The sequence below is a fragment of the Etheostoma spectabile genome, chromosome 17 (assembly GCF_008692095.1).
Source record: "Etheostoma spectabile isolate EspeVRDwgs_2016 chromosome 17, UIUC_Espe_1.0, whole genome shotgun sequence".
NCBI classification, from domain to species: Eukaryota; Metazoa; Chordata; class Actinopteri; order Perciformes; family Percidae; genus Etheostoma; species Etheostoma spectabile.
Window position 1 is genome coordinate 5,438,667 of NC_045749.1, and position 4,671 is coordinate 5,443,337.

General features: G+C 38.9%; 1 long non-coding RNA gene across 1 annotated transcript in view; it reads left to right on the forward strand.

Annotated features, from left to right (window-relative positions):
- Nucleotides 1-2,036, forward strand: part of LOC116705305 (uncharacterized) — a 27,656-nt gene extending 25,620 nt beyond the window's left edge. The window contains exon 3 of the long non-coding RNA XR_004335900.1: nt 2,026-2,036. This is a non-coding gene — a long non-coding RNA (uncharacterized LOC116705305). The remainder of the gene's footprint in view (nt 1-2,025) is intronic.
- The last annotated feature ends 2,635 nt before the right edge of the window (nt 2,037-4,671 follow it).

The following is a 4,671-nucleotide window of genomic DNA, read 5'->3' on the forward strand; positions in this document are numbered from 1 at the left end:
TGTGTGTGTGTGCGTGTGCGCGTGCGTGCGTGCGTGTTAAAGATGGAGTAATTAATCACTGTGTATGCCAAGATGTTGTTTTCATGTTTTGCCAGATTTAAAACGGCTGGATCCCACTGTGAGATTAGCCATCTGTAATATAAAGTTTCTGTTTCAATTTTCTCATATCTCCAGAAGAGTTGTAGCTCACTTTGCTTCTGGCTGATAACAAAGCCAACAGCCACACTAGAGGGTAGACTTAAAATCATCAAAGTGAGAAGGAGACATTTTACATGCAGGAAGCACTTACAGACACAAAAAACAGAGCTGGAGTTTTCTAACAGAGCTGGTTTCTGACCTTTTATCACCTTACTCGCAGTTGCGTTTCAGCTCCTTTTGCTTTTGCACACTTGTATGTTGATCATGTCATAGATCCCTAACATGCCACCAGAGACCCGTATTAAAGATCTTGTCTTGAAGTGTTGACAGTTCACACAGATAAACACAGACACAAAGAGTGCGGAAATCCTGGCTCACACACACATGCTGAGTACAGTGACATCGGTCAGAGTACAGGGATGCCGGTCCGTTAACCTTCAGAGATTTCATTGCATATTTGCAGGCTTGGACACTCTTTAAACCTTTGAAAGTACACACAAACACGCTTTTCAGGATGTGTTATCCAAACCTTTTTCACACTATACGGGAATCCTGCATGAGCGTGATAGGACAGGAAAGCTGTGGCATAATCAGGTTTACCATGTACCATGACGTTTTTTCAAGGTAATTGGATGTATCCTCTGAAACACCGTCACAGCCTGTGTCTCTCACTTTTGGTCTTCCATTGAACAGTTCTCCCTGGCAGACACGTTTCTCCTTTTTTTGACATCCTGCTTTGATAAATGGTTTGAATTGTAAATCCTCCCCCCTTGGCTGGGGTTTTTGTCTGGTATAATAACTGCAAATGAGTTTCAATGACATCAAGGATAACACGTAACCATTCAACAGAACGTAGACATGATGGATTCAAATTGATTATGTTGCCATTGATCATTCTTAGTAAGGTTATTATTGCTACCGTCAGCTATCAACGTCGTGTTTTAGCTACAGCAATTTTAAATCAGCTTGAGAAGCAAACAAGGTTATGGGAAATTCCTAAGACTTTTATTAAAATTTAAATGATTATTTAAGGGGACAAAATCTACAGGAAATAATTTCTGTGTAAGAAAATGAGAGCTGGCTCCGTATATGAAAGGATGCTATAGTAATATTTAGATGACTACTTGATATTGGGAGTTAAAGATTCACAGAAGACCCATTTTTATAATGAAGATCGTGATTAGCGCAGCTTTAACATTGGCTTTCTTCTGTATTGCAGCTGTTAACTGAACTGAGCTATAATGATGATGTGGTGGATAGAATAAACTGTATGCATTAACAAAATTTATGTAATGTAAGTCAGTATAACATCTGTGCAATAGACTACCTTTAGGGTTATAATGTTTAATCATGTCAGAGTCACTGACTCAACTCTTTGACATTTAAAAAACGTATAATCAGGATACTGTGTAATTGCCACAAATATGTCCCTACTTTTGTGTAACTGATCATTTATTCACTGACTCCCTTAAGTAGTCCACCGTATCCATAATTGAGTATAATTTAATTATCTGGCTTTGCTTTATGGCTTGCACTGAACATAGAGAGGGACACTACTACATGTCACACTGCCATGAGGGGAATGTCAGCCTGAGCTTTTTGTTTGAGCTGTGTGTTATCGAGCCCGGCAGTGTCATTTTTCTCTCTCCCACAATGTCTGTGTTCTCTGCCTGTATTGTGTGTGTGTGTGTGTGTGTGTGTGTGCGTGTGTGTATGCGCATCTTGATTCCCAGGAGGGGGGCCCGTTGGCTGGCAGAGTAGAACAGTTGTCATCACCGTGCCTAGGGCAGCCTCTGGGACAATCTGGCCTCCCTGAAGGATTCTCCACTGGAGCGACATCAGAGCTGACATGCGGGAGGAAAAGCAAAGAGACGAGGTTGATTTGAGAACAGCCAGAGCTGTCGAAACAAGACACAGCAGAGCACTGAAATGGGCAAAAATTCCAGTTTGCAGCGCGTCGTGGTTAAAGGCCAGAGGCTAATAGATCCAGCTGTTTCAAAGTCATCTCAATGGTCAAATATACTGTGTGTTCAAACAGTACAGAACACAGCTGTTGCTGCTGCAGGGACATTTCCTCATGCCTTTGATTAAGAAAAAAAGAAAACCGTTTACTTTAGATGGTACCGTAATTGGTGGCATCTTCAAGGGCTACAAATGCCCTTAAAGGCGCTTTCAGTGAAAGTGGCAACATTCGCCTACAGCTCACACCTGTTGCATCAATGTCAGCTTTATCTATAATTACAGTGATAAATAACCTCTTAGACTTTACCCCTCTACAAAATAAATATATGGCCATGCACTTGTTAGGCACACCACAAACAACCTGATGGACCAGCAGTATCATTTGTTGTCAAAAAAACAGCAAGAACTCTTAATTGAAGATTTAAACATTTTAATGGTGTTGTAAAAGACCTACATGCATGTTGCATTAATGACTGCTGCACAGGTGGGAGCTGGGAATATGTGTCTTATTTTTCACTGGAGACACAGATATAAACATTAAATATGTGATAAAAGGATGGATGTCATATCCTGCTCCAGTCAATATGACCAAGTCTTCCGGGAAATAACAAGCCTCATAAAAGCCATCTGCTTGTGCTTCCAGTCACCAGTAGATTAATGAGATGTGGTAAAAGGGCTCATCATTATTGTCTCATTACCACCTCAACTCAACTCACAAAGAGGCTTAGTCAGGTTTTAAATTGTCAGGACCTGTAGAGTAGGTTCAAGTTTGAGCTTCCTGAAAAGTTAATTGGTTGGTGACATTAACCTACCTTAAAATATAGGATAAAAGGTGAATTTTGTCTTCAGATTTTCAGAGATATCATATACTAAATTACAGGTTAATGTACTTATGTTGTGACATCTGTGTGATAATGTGGCTTTGCAAAGTCAGAGCACATCTCAAAAAACAGAATCAAGAGACATGTGGTAGCAGTCAGCAAACTATATTGTCAGGGTAATGATGTAAGTTACTGTCTCTTGCGTTTCCAAAATGTCTTGAACAATGACTTAAACAAGGAGCTATATGAAATAAAAATGGCATGTATTTCCATATATGAAATTCAAAAGTAAAGACAGAAGACAGTCCAGAGAGTGGTGCATTCATCTGTTCAGCTTGCAAAAGCATTGGTGCTGATGTTGGGGCTTCTATTAAATTGTTGCTTAAGAGAATGCCGGCTGAACTTTGCCAGACCATGAAATGAAGATTGTGGATTGGAGTTATACTTTAAATTGATCTTGACCCTAAAACAAGGCCCAAAGCATCTCATGTTCAGCACTGGAACAAGTAGTTAAAGAAAATATCCTATTTTTTCCTATTGTCCTGCAGCTCAGTTCAAGCAGAACAGCCCTGGCCACTGTTGGAGACATGTTTAAAAAAAAAATATATATATATATATATATATATATTGCAGATCATTGTTTGAATTTCTGCTACATTTTCCTGAAGAAACATGTCTCAATTACTTTTTGTTGTTTGACAGAAATTACAGGTTGGAGTTTTATCACAAATTGGTTGAGAAACATTTTTATATTACAACAAAGGGTTTGAAAGGAGCACTCTGCAGGTGAGAGAAGAAAAAAAAAAACTAATGGCAAAATTCAGCATTGACCGCATTTTGTATCTGCCAGAAGTCAAAGTCGACCAAGCCTGCTTAATGGCTGGGTTCACAGTAGCAGTGGCTAAAAGCAGCATCCGGGTGGCTAAGTTGACACAGACATGTAACTGCGACCTCCAATTGCTGTCAAACGCTCTTCTAGATTGTGTGACGTTGATTTAGTGTTTTGTCTTTTTCTTAATCAAACAGTATTGGCATTTTATGCCGTCTTGTTTGGCTAGTCTTGTGATTGACAGTTGAGTTTCTCTAAGTCCCACTGTTTAGTTTTTTACAAGTTGTGTAGTTGTGTTTGGTTATGGTGGCTATTATTGCTGATCCTATCTAAGAAGTTCATCATGGGCTAATTCCAAATATACTGGAAATATAAAATATTCCTTTAAACCTACTAAGACCTGGGTGTGAGATTTAAGTTGTAACTTACCACATTATATGTGGGTTGGAACTATCTTAGCTGGTGCAACCTTTAAAAAGTAAGTAGTGCATAAACTCAGATTTAAGATTGAATTTACATTCAAATTAACGATAATGAACACAGCTGTTGCAACCCAGAGCTGATGTTGTGCAGGTTGCTTCACTTTTCTCTTCAGTCAGGTACAATTCTCTCAAATGATCAACGCACATACAATAGGTGTTTTGAGCTTACTGTGTGAAATTTTACAGACCACTCTGGATTGACATCTCCATTAATCTAATGTAAATACCTTTGTGATTAAGGTTAACGGTATCCTCTTTAAAAGTATACAATATATAATACTTCCCAGGAATATAGCCCTGTCTTTTTAGAGAGTTTTATCTTACTAAAAACAGAACTACGTTTGTGTTCAGTCTTCTGCTCTACATGGTATCTCTACTGTATTGTCTTTGAAATGCACCCTTATTTGTCTTTACACCTAAGCCTCTAAGCCCGTTGTTC